At 46.3% G+C, this 22,828-nt stretch overlaps 1 non-coding gene across 1 annotated transcript; it reads left to right on the forward strand.

Annotated features, from left to right (window-relative positions):
* Positions 1 to 22,231: 22,231 nt before the first annotated feature.
* trnad-guc (transfer RNA aspartic acid (anticodon GUC)) lies at positions 22,232 to 22,303 on the forward strand. Its single transcript has one exon. It is a non-coding gene; the product is annotated as a tRNA-Asp (tRNA).
* The last annotated feature ends 525 nt before the right edge of the window (positions 22,304 to 22,828 follow it).

Consider the following 22,828-nt stretch of genomic DNA (forward strand, 5'->3'; position numbering starts at 1 on the left):
TTAGTGCACCTTAGTTATCCATACTGACCATCTAGTCTCGACACACCCATATACACACCCGAAGCTCTGATCTCAGATCAGTTCCATGCCTCCAGAATCTAATGTTACCCTCAAGGAAGAAGGGAAGCTATGATGAGTAAAAAAAAGGTTATTAGAGTGTCCTGTCAGCGTTGGGCTTCTTCGGCCTCCGCCATTGATTTTTCGGTTTCAGGATGGAAAGTACAAGGTGGCTCTGTGTTGATGAATAATCCAGGAAAAAAATGCCACAAAGGCATGGAGTCACACCAGTGGAGTCTTATCCTTGCAATAAAGACCCCTGTATGACCTTTGCTGAATATTTCCAGTTTAGTGGAGCTGATCTGTGAGTAATGCAGTTATGCAGCAGTTTCTGATGGTTTCCGGTTTTGCAGGTGGTGTCCTTTTCAGCTTGGAGGAGGGAGCCTCCTTCTGGAACCAGATGTTGACCTGGAGAATCGTGAGTGACGTTTCCGATTAGCATACCTGATCTCCTTGCCCCGCCACGGGGCTCTGGTGAAATGTAACTATTCAGTGACCCGTATCTTTCAGTTCTTCGCTTCCATGATCTCGACCTTCACCTTGAACTTCTTCATGAGTATCTACCACAACAAGCCGGGAGATTTTAGTAACCCAGGTCTCATCAACTTTGGACGCTTTGACAACGATGTAAGTTTCCCATTTCTGTCGGTGTTGTGATGTAGATTGTCCTTTTTAAAAGTCTGTAGATGGAATCTTGAAAATCAAAATATTGGGCATCGGTAATTGATCTGGTTGTCTTGGCCAATGGTATGCTGTCCGCAAGTCAAGTAGCTCTTGGGAGATGTCGGCCGTTACCCTCTGACATTGGTTTCCTGCCTCCCGTTAGTCAGTGGGGAAAATGTGATGTTTATGGATGTCTGGACAACTTAGAGTGGAGAGCATTTTATAATCATTACCTCGTTTGGGAAAGGCGAAAGAAGACGGTATAATTTTGACCAAAATCCAGAATGAGACCAAGTTCACACTGTTCCCGAACATGTTTTGGTCTTTCCTGTCCGTGCCGTTCAAGAAGGGGCTGATCTGTGAACTTTATGGGGAAACAAGGGTGAGAGAGAAAAGGATGAGCTGTTATTTCCAGAAAGGGCTCGACTCGGTACCCTGTCACATGAGCAGTGATGTATTTTTACCTGCCTTCTGGTCACATGGGTTGGAAAGGAAACCATGAAACGTTTGTTGGGGGACTTGGACACAGCCCCCACCCCGCAGCGCATGACTTTCCTGGGAGGCCCCCTGGGCTGGAAATATAGTCATCACCTCGGTGGACATGAGTACCCGCGCTGTTTTAGTTGGGCCTCCTGGTTTAGGTAGGCATGTTAGCCATGGTTGTGGATGTTTCTCGTTACAAGAGAGGCACCTGTAGCAGTTTACATGGTATGCAGATACGGTTGTTTATTTTATTTTTTTTAAACGCAGCAGAATTTTTCCCGCCTTCGGTGCCTGAAGTTTTTGGGAAACGTTTGCCCCGGATGCCCACTGTATGCTTCCTGTAGGATCACAACACGTTCACCATTTTTTTAAAAATTATACACTACTGTGCAAAAGTCTTAGGCAGGCAAAGAAAATGATATTTAGATTATCCTCGTGTTGGTGTAAAACTATGATATTATGCCTGTGAAAGTGTGTCAACTTCGCCATTTCAGAACCTCTGCTAAAATCATCCTAGTATTTGCAGCGACCGTCCAATGCAGCCATGTGTTTTTTTTGACTTGGCCACCAGCACACCTCATACAGCTAGTCAGTCTCTCACTGACTTTTTAAGCCAGTATATTTAACTTTTTTTAATTCAGCTGTTGGTGAAATTTAACAAAATCATGGAACGGCTGAGGTGCCCCTGAGGAGAAGTTTGGGAACTGAAGCGGTGTTCATCTAGCCATCCAACTAGATATCAGTAACTTTTTAGAAAATAGAAGAAATTACTGTGATGTTGTCATTTGCATGTTTGACTGGAGGATTCTGGGTATTGATTTTTTTTCTTTTTTTTTACCCCCCCCCCCTCAGAGCACGGAGTACTACCTGTATGAGATTCCTCTGTTTATCGTCATGGGAGCCTTCGGTGAGAGAGAGAGAGAGAGAGGGAGCGTCTTATTGTGGAAACCCAAACCTTGCTCTTTTACATCTTAACGGACTGGTTCTGTTTCTGGTTTTCTCATGCCGGGCCCATGTCTCTTTCCCCCCCGCAGGTGGATTGCTGGGAGCACTGTTCAACGTCCTGAACTACTGGCTCACCATCCTCAGGATCAGGTGTGCCTGTGTGCGTGTGCCTGTGTGCGTGTGTGTGCCTGTGTGTGTGTGTGTGTGCGTACTTCTGTGCGCATGTGTGCCTGTGTGTGTGTGTGTGTGTGTGCGTACCTCTGCCTGTGTGTGTGCACGTAAGTGAGGCCTGTTTGGTTTTTACTGTGTCACGCCTGTCTGAAACTTAGGCATCTTAACACTTGAAATTAAATAATTAAATAAATATATCCCGAGACTGTGGGGCTGACCTTGAAACTGCCCCACACTGGTTTGATGCAAATGAAAGTTGTCCCACAACAAAATCATTAGCTGAGCCACCATGCCCCCCCCCCCCATCCCCAGGTATATCCACCGGCCCTGCCTGCAGGTGATCGAGGCCATACTGGTTGCTGCCGTGACGGCCACTGTGTTCTTCACTATGATCTACTTCTCCAACGACTGCCAGCCCCTGGGGGAGGATCAGCTGGAGGAATACCCCTTGCAGGTAAGGCAGCTGGAGGTGGGCTCTCTGTGATTTCATTGGCTGAACAGCTGAGAGGGTGTGTATCCTGTCCTCAGGCCTGAACCTCCACTTATCCCTCTCACAGCTGTTCTGTGCTGATGGCGAGTACAATTCCATGGCCACGATCGTCTTCAACACCCCGGAGAGGAGTGTCCGCAGCCTGTTCCACAGCCCCGCAGGTCCGTGGAGTTTCCAGCACGTGTTTCAGGGCAGGATGGGTCGTGACCTGAAGCCGGATTGGTCGCCCCTGTTGTGCCCTTCTTCTGGAAGAGATTATAATTACAGTCCGTTGTCCACCAGAATGAACACCTGTGTTTGATATTGGTGACAGGCTGGCTAGGTCCGGGGCAGCTGTTTGAACAGTCAGACTCGTCTGCCACCTCTGTCGTGTCGTAGGTTTGTTTACGGGCCGCTTCTGGCTGATTGTTTTCCCAGACAGACAGCTAAACCCATACACACAATCCTCCTCAATTATTCAAGGCTTCCCTCATTTGGGATGGGGGGACTGTCACCCTGCCTGGGGAGAACAGGAGCGCTTCTCAAGTGCCCTGACGAATGCCACCGTAGGCAAGTTCGAACGGCACTAAACTGTGTTCATCCATGCCCTCTAGTGGATGAAAGACATACCAAAGTAACATGGCTTGGTCTTGATCGGCTCCAAATTGCACTTTACACCAGGTAGAAAAATGGAAATGATCATATGAAAAATGCCATTCATCATGAAATAATTTCTGTACACCTGTATCCTCATTACAAGGGTGAATCAAGTAAAACTAGCTGGTTTCGCTAGATTAGCGTTCTTGGGGATCAACTACATGATCAACATTTTAGCAAAAACGTGGGAAACACTGACTTAGGTGATGAATTCCACCACCACCACCCCCCCCCCCCCCCCGGCAGGTTCCTACAATCCCGTGACCCTGGGAATCTTCACCATCACCTACTTCTTCCTGGCCTGCTGGACATACGGCCTGACTGTGTCCGCCGGGGTCTTCATCCCCTCGCTGCTCATCGGCGCCGCCTGGGGGCGGCTCTTTGGCATTTTGCTGGCCTCCATTACGCCGCACAATTCCATACAGGTACATCAGGACGGGTCGCCGTTCCTGGGGAAGCGCCGTATAGCCGGTGAGGCGGCGTGGTCCGCTGGCGGAGGAGGGGCCGTCACGATAGCAGAACTCTTCCCTCAGCAGAGAGAAACCTCACAGTGGCGACGTTTTCCACTGACCTTGATTTTTTTGCACATTTTGAAGAAGCAAAACTGAAAATCCGTTAATGGGTACGATTATATTTCAGGAGGACAAGCCCTCAAACGCTTTCAGTTTGATTGAAGTGGTTTTTGTGGCGATTCGCAAAACTGAAATGGAAGCCGATTTTGCGAACTTGTTGCTGTGTAGGACACGATGACTTGGTTCTAGAGCTCGTATCTCATGAAAAGCTCAATCCATGTTGAGGCACGGAATCATAAATTGCAGGTGTTGTTTCCATGATGTTACTTAATGGAAACACCCTTTATGCAATTTCACTTTGTCAACAAATTTGCTTGTTTGTGCAGAACTTTAATGGAAACGCTGCAGGTTTTGATATATTAAGGAAATTGAACGGGGTCTTTAGAAGTCAGAGGGCCTCCTTCAACACCCGCTTTAGATTGATTTCCTCTTTGTTGTCCAATCAGATTTACTCTTTAAGCAGTCACGTGACTCTTTGAAGGTGCCCTATTGGTTAGTGCTGTATCGATTTCCTGGGCCGCCCAGCGTCATGTCGGCATAGATGTAGTTTAACATAATGTTTGTTGGAAGTAAAGCCCCCTCGAAGTTTTTGAATGAGCATGTTTTATGATTTGTGGCGTTTCGTTTGACAGACCTTGGCCGACCCTGGGAAGTACGCTCTGATTGGAGCCGCCGCCCAGCTTGGTGAGTGTCCGTCCGCGGTCAGCCTGCTTTTCAGAGCTCGTCTAGAGGTGCATGGAGGCACATGAGGCTTCGGGTTTGCGTCTGTTTACGAAGGTCTTTGCCAGGTGGGATCGTGAGGATGACCCTCAGCCTGACTGTCATCATGGTGGAAGCCACCGGAAATGTCACCTACGGCCTACCCATAATGCTGGTTCTGATGACGGCGAAGATCGTGGGCGATTATTTCGTGGAGGTCAGTGTTGACGTTTCGGGTTGGAGCGGGTTGGTCCATTTGGCATTATGTGTGAGCCTGTCAGTGAGTGATGAGCTCATCGCCTTTCAGACTGTGCAGAACTTGGAATCGGGCCAGTCGTGTTTCGTTAACTGCTCCGGTCTCATGTTTGCTTTTGGTGTGGGTGGTGCAGCTAGCCACCAGTCTGACGCCATCTTTTTTTCATCTGTCCTTCCAGTGACTGATTTTGAGAACCCTTCCGTTGTTTTTGCACAGCTGTCTAACTTAAGGTGGCACATCATGCTGTGACAGCTCGTTTCGCTTCTCTGTTCCTCAATGTGCCAGCAAATCTGCTTAGAGGAAGTAAAACTTCAAGGGGTGGCAGCTTGTGAATGTTGTGCAGATGTGATCCTAAGCTCTTCTGAGTGACTCGAATTTTCCCACAGGGGCTATACGACATCCACATCAAGCTGCAGAGTGTGCCCTTCCTGCACTGGGATGCCCCAGCCACCTCCCACTCCCTGACTGCCAGGTATATTGCCCCCTACAGGATTTTCCCTGCTAATGCTTCAATGAGCCCAGTACACGCCTTTAGCAAGACATTGGTGCTTCATTCTCACTGTATATTCAGGTTTGGTGTGTCTGTCCATTCAGGGAGGTTATGAGCTCTCCAGTAACCTGCTTCAACCTGGTGGAGAAAGTGGGCACTATTGTGGATGTGCTCAGCAACACCTCGACCAATCACAACGGGTTCCCTGTAGTCTCCGGGTTGAGTGATGGCTGTGAGGTATGTCCCTCCCACTAGGGGTGATTTTGTTTTCCTGGAGATTTGTCACATGATGTACTTTGGGGCTTTGCTAATCTGAATTTTGTGCTCTTAGCCAGGGAAAATCTGTGGCTTAATCCTGCGTTCCCAGCTTATCGTGCTCCTGAAACACAAGGTGAGTGTGACCTAAGGTTCCTGCAGAGGTCAGCTGAATAAGGAGCATGTCTGTCCACACTAACACCTATCAGGGTGCTTGGTGTATATGCATGCCTGTGAATGACAGTGCGATTGACCAATGAGGGGTCTGTTTACTGCGTACACGGTTGCGAATGTCAGTGCAGCAAGCCAATGAGAAGTGTGCTCATCCACGTTGTGACCGGTGTACTCTTTTCAACCAGGTGTTTGTGGAACGGGCTCGTTCTCGTCTCAATCTGCGCAAACTGCAGCTGAAGGACTTCCGGGATGCCTACCCTCGCTTCCCTCCGATCCAGTCCATCCATGTGTCCCAAGACGAGAGGGAGTGCATGATGGACCTGACGGAGTTCATGAATCCCACCCCCTACACTGTCACGCAGGTACTAGTCTCAGTCTCAGCCTTGGTCTTGGTCCTTGAGAACCAGAGACACATTTGACTAAACAGTCATGTTCTGCGACTGTGTTCTTCTGCCTCTTTTTCAGGAGACGTCGCTTCCTCGTGTCTTCAAGCTGTTCAGGGCCCTTGGTCTGCGGCACCTCATTGTGGTGGACAGTGACAACCAGGTGCGTCTGCCTTGCGAGGTCCTCAGGCCTTCGTCATCTCCAGCACATATCTCCATTCTCATTGTAAAATTCGAAAATTACTGCATCGGTTTTCAGCCAGTGGCCGTTGGGCATCCATCTAGATCAAGGTTATCACCCTGGTTTCCTGTGCTACTCCCACCCCTCCCTCATAACATAACCAGCTATCTATGCCCTGTTCTACGTACCAATCATGTTCCCGGTGCCCAGGTGGTGGGACTGGTGACGCGGAAGGACCTGGCCCGTTACCACCTGGGCAAAGACGGCCTGGAGGAGCTGCAGCTGGCACAGACGTGATGCGTGGAAGGCGACTGCCGCGCTGCTCACCAGGCCAACCCCCCCTGCCCCCAGTCAGCCCCCGCCAGAACCCGCACCGGTCGTGCATTTCAGCAAAGTCCGGAACCCGGGATGCCAATGACTGACTTTCTGGTTTCGTTCACCGAGGGTTGGTTGTGATGGGGGAGGGGATCGATTCCATGTGTGTTTTGCGACTTTTTGTTGCCCCCTCCCAGTTTGCACATAAAATAATTTATCCGTTATGTTTTTAAAGCACTTCAGAGAGAGAGTGAGTGTGTGTGTGTGTGTGTGTGTGTGTGTGTGTGTGTGTGTGTGGTTCTACACACACTTGGGTGTCAGTCCCGCTCTGTGGTCATTTGCAAAGCTTTGGTAGCATTGTGATATACATTAGTGTAAATGTGTAAAAAGCATTTCAAGCTGTGTGTGTGAGAGAGAGAGAGAGAGAGAGAGAGAGAGAGAGATTAGCCAGGCCAATAACGTTCCTCTTTTACTCAGAGTTTTTTGAGTGTGGTCTATTGACAGAGGGTACCACAGTTTTCTTGTGACTTTAGTTTTACTTTAGGGGAAGTTAATTTTCCTCTCCCAGATAATTGTCTTGCACATTGTACCATTAACCAATGCCTCCCACCCCTCCCATGCCAGTGTAGGTAAGACCAACCCTGCCCCCCCCCCCCCCCCCCGGAAAAACCCTGACTCGCTTTGACCTTTTTCTCTCATGCTGGATGCTAGCGGTTTTTAACATACAGTGTTTTTTCTCGTGAATTCGCCCATTGGCTGACTGCCACACTGCCTGCGTCCTCCCCCACCCACGCCAGTACGTGACAGTATGTATCCCCCCCACCCCGGGTGATTCTCCAGGTCCTGTGTTTTTGATGGCGATTTGTCTCTTGTTGCGCCGTACAGCCTCTAGGTGGCAGAAACCCTGGTTTCTGATATATACCTGAATAAATTATGCAAATCGGGGTCAGGTTTACATGGGTCGGGTGCCAAACAATGCCAGTAGTGTGTGTGTGTGTGTGTGTGGGGGGGTGACTTCACAGGTGCTCTCCTGAAAATGTGTGTATATCATTGTTTTTAAATGGCACTTACTGAAAGCAGAGTGGGGTTCAGGGCAGCTTAATGATTTGCAAGGTGACCATGGGTCGTGTTTGGCCAAGGGGGCGCTAGTGTGTTGAGGAAAGGAACTTATTCTGGTCTTTGCAGGCTGTGCTAGAAACCCAAACCCACCCCCATGGCTGTATGTGGCTCCGCACTTTAAATGCTTCTTACCCCACCTCGTTTCCCATCTGCGCCCTACAACTTACAAATCCTTGCAATGTCACGTGCAAGGGGGCCCCCTACTGGCCAAGCAAGGCCCTACAGTCGCTGGTGCCCTTGGGGATCCAGCCGTACAGTTTTTGCCAACAGCAGAGTTTACACTTTGACTAGTTATGTGCTGTTTAGTTATTTTGTTTTTAATTAAGGTGAACTTGCCTAAGTGACCCTGATCAGTTAAATAGGGTTTTTACCCACCCAACAAGCCTATCGAAAATGGACATACCAGTTAAACGGTAAACGATGTGAATCCCTTATCAGATTTTGATTTTATTCTGAATATTAAATGTCGTGTTTTAACTCAACCTTAAATAAATTAAAGTATCTCCATTTTAAAGAGCACTGTGACTGGATGAGAGAATTGTTTCGGCGTTGGCAAGTACCACCTTAGCGTACATTTATAGAAACGGCTGAAATATACTGGATAATTTTGCATAATTTTTATTTTGCCAAGCTTGATTTTCTTCTGTGATTTCTGAAATCTAATAAAGGTTTTGATGCATATGCCTATTTGTATTGCACGAGTCAGTCATGCTGTTTAATAAGAATCATTTGTATTTATACAAACAATGATAAAAAAATTATTGTATTAAATGGCGTGTTTGATGATACTGCTGGTGACTCCGTGGCACTCTTTGAGCAACGTGTCCGTATCCTAATTTTCTACCTTCTGACACACAAATTCTCAGACTAAATGAGATTACTGCAGTCCCGTTGCCGGGGTAATGCAATTGTTTAGGTGGATGTCGCTGAATGCATTTCAGTGGGAGGTCCAGAAAGCCTGGGACGCGATTTGACGGGGTAGAAATGAGATGAACGGTTCTGTTGTACCTTGCAGATTTGTACCTTGCAGATTTCCCTCGATTTGCTTATTAGTTGCTGGAAATCAATATTTAAAAAAAAATGTGCGTTGAACATGCCTTTCCATCCCGATCCATGAACCCAGTTTTCCCAGATATCAGCAAAACAATGAGAAATTCTATATATAAAAAAAAAAAAAATCAACATTTGATTAAGTTTTATTAATGCTTGCTTTCATGTTAAAAAATTTTGGTGCACAATTTAATTTTTTTTTTAACACACAACATTTGGTTGAAATTGTAACGTGGAACATCAAGTCTGGGGCGCAGTTAAGGGGGGGAGATTAGGACAGTAAAAAACTTGGAACATAACTGCATTGGTGTGGGTTTGTGGCCCAATATGATATGCATTCATGGGGCCCAAATTCTCTAGCAGAATCACAGCATAGATTTCTTTGTATATTTTTTAGGTTTAAAGGACTCCGGAGATTGAGATATTGTGTTTTTAAAGTTTCCTTGGACTCCCACAGTAAATTTTACAGAGCTGGGGTCTCCATAACTTTTGCTGTGCAATAAATTTTGCTGACTGGGAAAGGGGGGGGGGGTTCCCCAAGATTTTTGCCGGCTCGCCTACCCATCGGCTCACCTTGAAAATGCCCAAAATGCCACCTGGCTGTTCAGCCCTGCTATAAAGTTGCAGAAAGACACGACGTTGTACTGTGACCTTACGATGTTACAGATCCGAGAAATAGCGTACTAAGCAGCACGTGTTTCCCTGCTGTGTTAAGGTGGGCCTTAGAAACCCATAACGCACTAATGCAGCTCTGGATGGCGGGCTATGCGTCAGTAATGCTGTCAGAGAAGATTCACTCATTAGTCTGATGTGAACTTAATCAGATTATGGGTCCTTTTTAGTCGCAGAATACAACATAATCCATGGCAAATGGACATCGGTGCCGTCTTTATGATGTTATGCTGACAGTGCCTTTAATCCCACCCCCCACCCCCCACCAATCCCTTTCCCAACTTCATGTTGTCTCTTAATCCTGTATGTTTCAGTAATATGAAGACGGAATTTCAGTATTCTCTGTTGCGGTTGTTTTATTTTTATCTCGCGAGTTTCATGCATTTTTAAGAACCGCGCAGAACATCAGTTAACTCTGTGCTGCTGGAATCCTGAGGATTGCCTTGATGGGTAGTGTAGGAGTTGAAGGATTTGCGTAGTCAGATTTAATTTTTTAAAAAGGAAATCTATTAAAAAGTAACATGCAAAGTAGTTTATTATTATTATTATTTTTTTTTTTTACATAAGAATTTCAAGAGAAACTGAGAGCCTCGTTTTAATGGGCTTGTCTGGTAAAGTTAGTTTGACACTTGTACTGCATGTATTATTAAACATTTATCTATCCATCCATCCATCCATCCCGGCTCCGTCAACATGCAAACTTCAGTAATTCAAAACACTTAGTATTGAGCTTCCATTGTGAGCCTTAGCAGCCAATAAACAAACCGCCAATAATGAATATCACAGGCTTTGGTGATGGACACAGACTTCCAGACACGCCCCATATTCCTGACGCATTCCTCACCATGACCCTGTCTACTTCACATTCGCAGCCCAATATTTCATTCAAACTGGAGTTCGAAAGCTTGTTGGAGCCGAATGGACAATTTTAAAGACCAACATGGCAGAAAATTCAGTTCTGAAAGAAAGGAAGTTTCGATTTTTAATGAACTTATGAGATGCAGCAGAGATTCATCTTACCCTCAGTAATCTTTAGTTATAGCTTTCAGGGACTGGGATATAGATAATTTAGAAATGTGCTGCTTTTTAAAACACTAAGTAGGATTCCAATACTTTTCCAAGACACGGTATAATAGTATAATGTATTGTTGGTGCGCTGTGGGAGGGAGGTGCTGTCCTGGCAGGGGAGACAGGTGACTGAAACCTTTTGTAGCGATTTGTTCCGCCTGTCTGTTGGGCAGAATTTAGTTTGCTCTCTTTGTGCTTCCAGTAAATCTAGGTCCCGTTCCCATCATACCAGCAAGTCCGTGCAGGGTGGATCTCTGGCTAATCTCTTTTGTTGTTTGATTCCCTCCACGGAGGAAAAAAAAAAGAACTCGAGGTCACCTGCGGTTCCGAACCACATCTCCAGCAGGTCAGTGATCTCAGAGTAGCACATGCCGTTTATAAGCCAAAAGAAAAATGGTTGAAAAGTACGACACCTGTGTTATTCTATTTTGGTATTTAAGTGACAGAATTCCACTAAAGGTGAATTAAAAACTTGCTTAATTTATTGAGAAATGCTGAAGAAGTAAATGAACAAAGGATGAGAGAAGCTGCTGGAATCTGAAGCAGACATGATGCAGGTTCGAAACTGCACAGTTTTGATCTGGAATATGGGACACAATCCACATTATAAGCACTGAGCTAAATGCCAAGTTTTAAATGGCTATTTATCTATTACAACCATTGTTTCAGTGAAAGTTGTATGCAGATGTTTATTACTTAGTAATAAGGCAATATTTGGCTCAACTATGGTTTGTCTGTTACTAATGAAATAAACTTTTCCTATATATAGAGACACAGGACTTTTCTCACTTCTGATCTAAACCATAATTTAGTCTGTTCTTATTTAACATGACACTATAATAAAAATACATCCGAAGTTAAAAATCCTGGAAGACTGCGTCAAATAGAGCAGCAGAGCACCGCCCCCAAACAGCCTCTGTGGGGCAGCAGTGAGCTCAGAGTGCATCCCCCCCCCAGGAGGCAGTGTTAGGAAGAGCAGGCTGCTGTGGGACTTGCTGGTGACCCCAGGGACTTGGTCTTGCCGTTGTCCTCTAAGGCCTGGGCGAAAAGGGCAGGGTTACGGCTGGAGTGCCGCTGGCGTCTCACAAAGGGAAAGACACTGGGGCATGATGGGAAGGAGAACATGTTAGCGTTCCGCTAACACTTGTGGCACTGCCTTTTCTAAGTCAGCCATGTTGGAAAATCCTTGACTACCGTGGAATTACAAACAGAAACTGGAGAGCATCACAGGGGACGCAAAAGCAATTAACATTACAGAACTCTGTGTAGTCTTAGTGACGAAGCTAAGCTGAAGCCAGCAGTTCACACTAAGCCCAAAAATCCCTGGAATTAATCGTTAACAACCCCAGAAACAGAACCTGTGTGTATCCCACACCAATATGAGTCTTATCCCCTTATATAAAATACATGGAATATATTACAGAAAGACCCCTTTTATAGAAGATAATAGTTTTACCTTTTTTTGGTCTCTTGTGGTTCTATGGCTCTAGCCAGCATGTTTTTGTAGAGATCGGACTTTAAATAGCGGGCGTAGGAGTCCTGAGGGTGAGAGGAGAGGCCGAGAGCCCGTTTTAATGAAGCTGTCATCCACTTTCATGGCTGTGCACAGTTAATGCTCCTACCTTCTTCATCAGGAAATAGATGTGCATCTGGGCGTCATCCAGGACAAAACGATGTGGGCTTTTCATGCCCTGCAGGGTCTTCTCCATGGTCTTGCTGTCCACGTTTACCCACTTGCTGGCTCCCGGGGCCAGGAACTGCCTGGGGGGAAGGAAGTGATGAGCCTGAGCTTTGCAGTCCCACTGGGAGTAAGCAAGTGCCACATCAGGGCCTGCTCTAAATTCAACTGGGATGCAAACTGTCCCACTGGGCCACAAGGTCGCACTCACTTGTAGACCTCTTCCACCTTCTGCGGGATCGTAGCGCTCTCGCCGTGCCGGATGTCCTCACAGGCCTCCCAGAAACAGAGGTTCTCCACTGTGAATGAAACAGCGCATGCATCAGCTACCTGCAGGAGGCGCTCATCACGATGCCAATATGGAGGAGAATTGCCTTTCATAGAGGGATCATGATTATTAATTTAGCAGATGCTAGATCCTATTTTTTTTTTTTTTTGAGAGGGCAGGGTCAGTCAGTCCCTGGAGTAACTGATCGACGGCCCAATAGTGAGGTCACTCAGCTGACTCTGGGATTTGAGCTGATGACCTCCTGCAATGAATCCCAATCTGCTGAGTCACACACTGCCCAAATAGGCCCGCAGTGATCAAATAATGAATATGATTCTTACTTGCTGACGATGCCTCCATGAAGCTGATCTACTTGGGCGGGGGGGTCTACATGCTGCTCACCACTGAACTCCTTCTCCAGGTACTCCCTGAACTTGCACCGTCCCAGAGGGTCCCTAAGGAGCTCCGTGAAGCCGAACCCCCATCGTTCCACCCGCAGCTTGGTGGGTGTCTCCACCCTGCACCAGGAGGCGTGGAAGTGAAGAGACGACAGTCACCTCTGGGGGTGTGGCCCTGAAGAGGCAGGATGGGGCGCGGTAACGCACACTCACATGTCGGCATTCAGCGTCCAGAGTGCCGTGTCATCTGTTATCCAGGGGTTGCTGGGGGGGCAGCCTTGCATCATGGGGTCATGGTTCAGGTACTGCTCGCTGAACTTAAGGAAGCTGAACACAGAAGACCAGCCATTCCCAGTTTTAGTCCTACTTTCTATAATCCTTGCAAGTCATCAAATATTCAGGTTCAATGCTGGCATATTCCAGCAAACTGGAGCTCGAAATGGTGACGAAATGATTATACGTCATTGAACCCTATAAGGAAATTCTCTTTTCATCTCCTCCATCTTGCTCTCCATAGGTGAGAGAAAGCTTGGTAGCAAAGGGCAGCTGCCCGTAGAGGCTCCCAGGAACCTGGGGGTTAAGGGCCTTGTTCAAGGACCCACAAGTGTGCTGAAGCCAGGCTTGAACCGGCGACCTTCTGATCAATATTAAGTAATTATTTGCAGTTAAATACAGTTCAATTCAGTTTAATAGTCAACCGGTTTCAATATTAGTTAGGCATCATTAATCCAGGATATGTGTGACTCTGAGATTTATGGTGAAAGATGGATGGGCAGATGGACGAAAGAACGAAATAACGAGGTTAGATTTTCACAAAGAGCAGTCCCCAGCATTTTTGTCAGAATTAACATGAAATAGATCCCCCCCCCCACCAATCAGAGGCACAGTATACAGAATACCCAGAGATATCCCCCAGTTAGGGACTAATGTGGACTGGTGTCGAACCAGTGGTCCCCCAGCTATGCTGGGACTGAGGCTGAATCACAGGTGTTGGGGGGGGGTAGGTGGGGGAGGCTGTTATCCAACCTTTCCAGGCAGATGGAGGACTTGACCCTCGAGCGGCCCAGGGATTTCCTGATGTGTTCAATCTGGTGTCGGGAGCCATGAAAAATCACACGGGGAATATAAGAGTCAGAAAAAAGGCACAGCATGGTACACATCCAAGCCCTGATAAGAGCCATGCTGTTGTACCTTTAAACAGAATTTGTCAATATCTGAGAGCCAACAAAAGAAAACGACAACACAGATGTAGATCCTTCCGAAGCAATTTTCTTATGACAGCATTCTTAAGAGCCCACTTAATCACCCTCTTTGGTTGTTCTTGGCAACCATCCCATCAGCTGAAATAGGTTCACTCTAAATTCTTTCAGGCTTACCTCTCTTTTGTAGTAGTCCGCGTTCTGTTCTGTAAAGAAGGAAGAAACAAAACCGTCTCTAAACATGATATAAGCCACATGTTTATGGGAGTTTTACTTGCGCAAAAATGTTCTGAGGGCACAAGGTTCATTGGTTCAGAGAGATAACCAATCAGACTGTAGAAGTGGTGGATACAGGCAACTAGAGGAGGGGGGGGGGTCAACCAATCAGATGTCTTGTTCCTGCCTCCTCTAGTTCCTTAGACCCACCTCCTCTACAATCTAATTGGTTATCTCTCTGAACCAATCATTTTTCCTTCTGCCCTCAGAACATTTTTGTGAGGGTAAAACTCCCACGAGCGAATCACATGCAAGGAATCAGACAGTAGGAATTCTGCTCACACTCAGCTCCTGGCTTTACTAAGCAGACATCCAGTCTAGAAACCATGAATAATATAGCACTATTACGAGTATGTATTGTGGGACTGCTGACGTACTTACGTTAGCATGGAAAACGAGAGCAGGAAGTGAGGAAGAAGTGAGACAGAAAGATGAGCACAACGAAGTGCTGTCACACTCACACACGAGCTTCCCTCGGATGCCCTCCCACCAAAAACACTGATTATCACTTCACTTCCTTGGGTAATTTGGGGGCCCAAGGCAACAGCCTATTCTGCCTATAGCTGCCATATATATATAGATATTAATATACATATTTTTTCTTCATGACTTTGATCTTATCTAGGCCCCGAGCGGCTCTCTTGTTTGCCCGGATCCGGTCCTGTGACTGACAGAGGCGATAAACAGCAGGTACTGGCATTACGGAAAAAATGTATATGCTTAATAAAAAGCTCAGACCAGCTGGACTCGGGAGTTGTGCCGGTTCCTTCGCTCAGGGCCTTGTTCTTGAACGCTGAATGTTCCCGGCTGCAGAAAATCAGAGGGTGAGAAATCCTTAGCTGAACTTCAGATGAAGAGTGAGCTCGTTTCTCTCAAGCAGACTGACGCCGGTCTAACGCTGCATTAATACCCCTTAGCACTACTGGTCACATTTCCCATGATGCCACTGGGTACAGCCCATGGCGACACTGCCCAGTAGGGGACAGTGTGACAGCTTTCCAAAAGGACCATTCGGTCCTGGAGGGCCAGTCGGTGACACAGTATCCATGATCAGGACTGGGGTACCCTGCTTTACAGAATAAACTAACCAAATGTCGATACTGAATGCAATCTGATTTAACATGGTTTCCTTAAATCCCAATTAAAGTGCTTCAGATCAGCTCAGGACTTAACAGCAGAGAGACTATTTGGCAAATTATTACGCTGCTATTTGCAATTACATCCATTATCTCTCCGCTAACATGCAGCATTAAGCCTGAGCCGCAGGAATAGAGGTCAGATAATGGATCCGGTATTCCGGAGGTGGGATCCTCTTCCAGCTCGTTTAAAAGGCCCAACAAGTGGGGGGGTGGTGGGGGGGGAGACGCAAACACAGCATGTCTGCATTTTAGCTTCAGGCCGTCTCCCAGTCCCTTCGCACTCCTCTCTCCCAGATCCAAGCATCACCAGTCTTAGCGATGCGTCTCGTGTTTCTCGGGCAAAGAGAAAGGAGGCAGGAAGCGGCCATTTTGTCATTTGCTGGTTTTAATCCCCCCCCCCCCCCCAGCTTCCCCCGTCCACCTGGCCGTACCAGAGTGCAGAGCGTCCCTGCCTTTTAAACACGAGCAGCACCTGACTGGGGGGCCCTACGCTGCGTGGTTTTTGGCTCAACTGTGTTTCCGTCTAATTGGCGTCAAAACGGTGGGTTTCATCAATGAAGGTGGTGTGTGGCTGAGCGGGTTGGCAGTCGCCGCCTATGACTGGAAGGTTGCCGGTTTAAATCCCACAGTCAGCAGAGTGACATCACCACTGGACCCCTGAGAGAAGTCCCTAAACCCCCAACTGCTCTAGTCTCAATAAAAGGTACATCTGCAAAATAAGCTGAATTTAGGATGTGATCCGCAGCTGCGTGGCTGCCATTCCCACCTCCTGATGCCGCCCCGGATGGGGATAATGGCCCACATAAACGCTGATGCTTATTAGCCCTGAGAGATGCTGCGCACCCAGCAGAAAGGGGCCCTAGTGACGGCCGGGATTAAGCCAGATACACACCACACTCTGCTCCTGTCCCACACTTTCATTCTCCACTCTCCTGTGTTATTCATGAACTCCAAATTACACTCAGCGAGGGTGCAGTTGCTCATTCCCGCAGCCTGCTGTCCTGTCTGTCTTCTGAAAGCTCTCGTCCCACAGAACATAGGCTTCTTCCCAGCTAAGTAAATATTTCATGATCACACTGAAGCAGTAGTGGGTTATCAGGCCTGAAGTGATATATTCCTCCCCCACAAAGTATGCATGGAGACACTCTGTGTGTCTTACTTAACGAAGATAAAACTCCCCCCCCCCCCCCCCCCCCCCGTGAATTTTGCTGAGCTCAATGCTCTGGAGATGACGGAGATCGAAAATTATACCGGAAATGTTCCATATGTCCTTACAGATGTTTCCTTTGCCTTCCTTCATTGAACAAACCCGTTGTCGTGGGAGAGAACTGCACAACCCCCCAGCTCTCTGTGGGGGAATGGGACCCTGCCTATGCCTTCCTGCCAATCCTGCCAAGTTTCCCCTGTAAGTTGAAGGATCTCCTAACAGGCCTGCATGTAGATTAATGTCATACCCAGGACAAAGCAATTGCAGGTTAAGGCCCTTGCTGAAAGGCCCAACGGAGTAGAATCACTCTGGGCATTCACAGGATTTGAACCAACAACCTTCCACTTGCTTGCACAGATCCCTAGGCCCAGAGCCACCACTCTGCCCCACAACCTCAAAAAAATCCTAGAATCGCCCCCAGCCTGAGGCGATATTCGAGCTGCCAAGGTGCATTGAGTTCAGGTTTACCCAGTGTGTGCTTTACTCTAATCACAGCATACTGGGTTTTCGCCGGGGCAGATGTAGGGAGTCAGGGGTTTCGGGGGAGGTGCTTACTGGCGGTCTGTTGACGAGCCAGTAGGCCTGTTCCTGACATTCCAGCACGATGCGGTCCGCCTTGCGCCTCTGTTTGGCTGCCCTGGTAGGAGCAGAGCAGTCGATGGAGAGTCAGAAAGCATACTGGGTAATTAGCATATAGCGGTAATCACTGAACTGCAAGGTAGGGTTTTCATTTTTCTGTTTCCTTTTTCACTTAGAAATGGATTTCCGACTCTAGTGTTTAGGCTGAGGTCTGATTTAACAGATAGGAGGGAAATTATGACCACACACCATGTTACTTTTTAATTTAGGTAACATCATCATCCTCTTAATACGAGATTTATTCATCCATTCTCATCTGTCCCCTTGTGTGCATTTATGAAATTGATTTCATAGCTCGATGCGACAGTATTCCCGGGCTGGGGTGGGGTTTACCTGAGCTGCTCCTTCGCCTGCATCACCACGAAGTCCCAGGTGTGGTTGATCCGTTTGTGCAACATGTTGTAGCTGTCCTGCGGAGACGATGTTTAAATGCGACATTGCCAGGTCGCACGGCTGGCTGCGTTGCTGCATGGGTTCACGTTATGACTCACAGGCCGAACCCCTCCCAGGATATCAGCTGGCAGTGTCGGATTCACAAACCCTCTTACTGATGAGAACCTAAAATGCGTTGACCCTGACGCAACATGGCGGCAAGTTGGTGGATGTCTATGTGCGATCCTACTATGTGCATAATTGGTGGGAGGTTTTCTTACACAAAAATGTTCTGAGGGCAGAAGGAAAATGATTGGTTCGGATAGATAACCAATCAGATTGCAGAGGAGGCAGGACCAAGACATCTGATTGGTTGCTCCTGCCTCCTCTAGTTGCTCGGATCCACCTCATGTACAATCTAATTGGTTATCTCTCTGAACCAATCATTTTTCCTTCTACCCTCATAATATTTTGTGTAAGTAAAACTCCCATGAGCATTCAGCTATCACATGATCTCATCAAGCAATGCTTCAGACCAGCGAATAAGAATAGCATTGAAATGTACATAAATAAAAATTTTCTCTTACCTTTTCATAGTCTATCAGCTGCCCTTGCTTTCTGATATTCTTCTTAGTCAAATAAATCGCTTTAGAAGAGCAAAAGAAAGACATGGCAAGAAACTGTGTTTTTCTATTATTCTAGTAAAGGGAAGTAATGATGTAATAGGCGAGCACATGATTAATAATTGGTAATCACCGTAATCTAGCTCGGAGGCTGGCCACTGCTGAGAGCTCCAGAAGTACGGAGTCTAGCAAAAAGGAGATGCTGTCATTTGAAACTATTCAGAAGCAGCGTGACAAAGGTGCTTTGTGATTTAACATGTCAGGGACAAGGCGGGTGGAAGGCATTTTGCTACTTTAACTGGCATTGGTTCTCATACATCAGTGTTTCCCAATCCGGTCCTCGGCGACACACAGATGATCCACGTTTTTGCTCCCTCCCAGCTCCCTACCAGACAGTCTACGTTTTTGCACCCTCTCAGCTCTGGAGCCCGGACCAGATTGAGAAATACTGTCCTACACGGTAATTCCGCAGTCTCTCCAACGAATAGTTTCGATATGCGTGCCCCCCCATATGGCCACCACCCTCTCGCGCTGCCCTCCATCTGAAGAAACCGTGGTTTTAGGTTACCTGGAAGCGATACGGCGTCTCGTCGGGCCCCAGGACGAGCGTCCTGGGGTCCTTTAGGGGGTAAATGTAGCCGTGCTTCACGATCAGATTCCCCACATGAAGTGCCTCTGAAAACACACAAAGTGGTCACTCATTTCCACGTAAACTACTCAAAGCTCAAACAAATCCACTACTCGTAGCCCAGATTTAGGCATAGTAATTCTCTAAATTTTTGTCAGTGGAATACAGTAGAACACACGATAACTAGAAACTGAGTAGGCATATTATATTTTATTTTACGGTATAGCAAGTAACTGGAAAAAACGTTGACATGGTGCACAGAATAAGCCGCGGGGATGGTGCATTCCTCATCGGAACTATAATTAATTACGAGTAATTGGGACTTTCCACTTTCCGGCTGCCTCCGCGGCCATTGGCAGTCAGGCGCTCCCGGGGGTTTCAGACCGGCGCAGCAACAGCGCTGCTAGGGGGAAGCCTAGTGTTTACAGGGAGGGGTAACTGCTTACCGGGGCAACAGGTTTTTTGCCCATTCAAGTCTGTTAATGCATCTGCCATCTACTGCCTAAAAGTCCCCTCCTTTCCATTCCGACTTCTTTTCCAATCTGGGCTGTAAATCAGGGAAATCTGCTCCCTTGCTATTTAAAACCTCATCTGCATCGCCCGGGAATTCAGGACAACAGCGTCTTGCAGAAGTGCATAATGAGGGAGACGGATAGCGATATTTCTCCAGGCATGACTGACTGCCTCTGGCTATCAGCGAAGTTTGCATCGGGACTATCAAACCGTACAGCTCAGCATGCGTAGCGGCGCGACTCGGGACTGGCCTACAGATTATTTGTACTAATAGCCTCTCAGCAGAAAGATAAATAATTCAGCAGATAAATTGACGCCAGGGGAAGAAAATCCCAAAAGCTTCAGGCGAATGGGGTGTCTATGTTATGGACAAGCTCAATTCTGACATTTATTAATTCACAGGCTCAGCAATATCAATGGAACAGAACATGCTTCTGTCAGACACGTGAATTGCATATGCTTACACATAAATGCAGCTAGGCTAATCTGTTGTATGGATGACAAATTCTATTACTTCATTTGTATTTATTATTCAAAAGACTCGTTTATTTCTGTTATTTTATTACAAAAAAAAAAAAACCTGATGACGTCTTTCGCCAGCAGGGGCGCCATCGTCGTCACGAAGGGAAAAAAACAATCGATTAACCTCACATAAGAGCACCAGGTAACGCTTCCCTACATACTTCTCGGCCCTACCTTCTTCCATGATGGAGTACTTCTGAATTAGCCACTCCACGATATCATTTCCTGGGAAGGCATAGCGAGGAAGGCATCTAGTTAGAGTCGAGAAATGCATTAAGCCGTCATAAATCAAAAACGCTGAACTCGATAAATAAATTACATAAATAAATATGAGCGCAAGGAGATCGATGACAGTCTTAATGCACAGGATTCCCGAAGACCGCCGATGTATGGGCTTTCCTGTGAAGGGCTTAAATGACCATTAGGACCCGGCCCCCGGGACACTGCACGGCCGGGTGTAAGACAACCCGGGCGGCATGAAAAATTATTTTTAAAAAGTAAAATATGTATCGTGCACCTGTCATCGCATGTGGAATCACTGTGATTAACAGTCTTTGATTCTTCATCTTTATCCCCATGTCGGGATCTTGCATCGCCACAATGACTTGTTCAATCTGGGATAAGAAGAATAGTCAAAATCGTGAAATCAAGGTGACGACAGACATAGTGAAAACGTTCAACCTAGTAATATAATAATTGCTTAATGTGTGATTTGATATGTAATCGTTATATTCATCATTAAATCACCGGAGAGACACACTCATATATTTAGGCATATATATAAGTAAACTACAAGGTTTTTCCTCTGACTATCTTAACTGCACGTCAAAGACGTTATCGGATATTCCCGACTACAGACTTTCGGTTTGATCATTTATTCGCGTTATTAATTCGGCTCCTGATTACATTAAACTAAACATGCTCAGATTGTTACAACCTTTGCTTGTCGGTTATTTTTGGGATCTTTCTGGATGGGCTCAAGGCGGGGTCTGTAAGCACAAGCAAACTGCCAGCACTTTTGTTTTACATGAAAATAGTTTGATGTCGGCCTATTGCGTTATTGTCTGGCTATAATTTGGAGGCAATATTAAACAATAGGCCCATATATTGTAAATATACATGTTGTGTTGTTTTGTTGTTATCACAAACGTATAGCCTGATCATAAATTTCATGGATACCTGGATGTTGTATGTTCCATTATATTTATGAATGAATGATTTATGTGAAGTCTGGCTTAGATTCGAGAATTAATCATATAGATTAAAAAAAGTTTTCATTTAAAACTTATCTCATATAATAAAATCCTCGTCCGAACGAACATATGTCAGAATGAAAAAACATTTAAATTATTTTTGTGATGCATCAGTATCAATAGCTACAACGTCATAACAGATATAGATATAATGCGGTTCATACTTTTGAAGTTGATGCGTATCTCCCGAAAAAAATCAACTCCAGAAGAGTCCGCGTCTGTAAATGCCTGAACTTCGGAATCGATCCTACCTTTGTTAGGCGCGGCATCTGTGTCTTGCAGCTGTTCCCTTGGATAAAGATGTTAATTGTCATGCTTACAGCATCTCGATCTCCGGCGTTTGTGAAGTTGGGATTGATGCTGTCCTGTGTTTTTTTTTTCCTTCCACACTTAAGCTCTGCTTGTTACTGCCCCATAGCGGAGCGCAAGTGAAACGGACTACCGGAGATTTGCACTGTTTTTCTGTTAGTGTGTATAATCAAAATATGACTCAGTTTGGCCAGTTAGAAAAATATGATAATAGAAAAGTATTCTTTTCCTCTCACTTTTTTTTCTTGATTTAATTACCGACTTCACGTACTTACACTGTGTCCCGTTGCACGATGTAATATTGCGAAACTATGATTTTGTGGCAGTGTTTTGTAAAGGAATTTTCCGTTTAATCATCGTCTTAGTATAAAGCTATATGGTTGTTCTGGTATCAGTGGACGTACATTATGTATTTTTTCTTCTCTTGAGCACCATGGTCATGACATGAAGCTCAGTCATTGATTACTCGCAAATGTTAGTAGTCATCCGCTGTTTATCTTGAAGATGTAAAAGTAGTGCGCGTACATCTCCTCGTTAGTATAGTGGTGAGTATCCCCGCCTGTCACGCGGGAGACCGGGGTTCGATTCCCCGACGGGGAGAGTCTGCATCTTTTTGCCTCGGTCTCAAAAGGCACCAAGCTAGAACCGGCCCCGTGTTAGTGGAAACGGGGCTTGTGACTTGTACTCATGCATAATATTCTGCGGGTCGCTCAGCAGCGCAGCATATGAAACTAGACTCGGATTGTAAGTGTGTGGTTTTGATAATTGATGTATGGATGGATGGATCCTTAATAAGAGATATAAACAATAAGGTCCAGTCGCCAACTAATCATGTAAAATACGTCATAAACTCATGGTTGTTAAACCCAGAATAAAAATGAAGACGTATAACTAGGAAAGTCAACTTGCACATTTCAATTTTGGTTCGATATAATCACGTTGTCCTTAACCCTCCAGTGCAGGAGGGGACGGTAATGCGCATCGAATGTTTCCGAACCTGTGTGTGATACAACCGAGGAAGAGCCGATGACTTCGGGGGAGGAGGGGCAGGCGACTCGGAAGAAAAAGCAGCAGAACCCAATGCAGCCTGTAGCCCATTCAAAGGCCTACTGTTGGACCTCTGCT

This window comes from Brienomyrus brachyistius, unplaced genomic scaffold (assembly GCF_023856365.1).
Source record: "Brienomyrus brachyistius isolate T26 unplaced genomic scaffold, BBRACH_0.4 scaffold390, whole genome shotgun sequence".
Taxonomy (NCBI): domain Eukaryota; kingdom Metazoa; phylum Chordata; class Actinopteri; order Osteoglossiformes; family Mormyridae; genus Brienomyrus; species Brienomyrus brachyistius.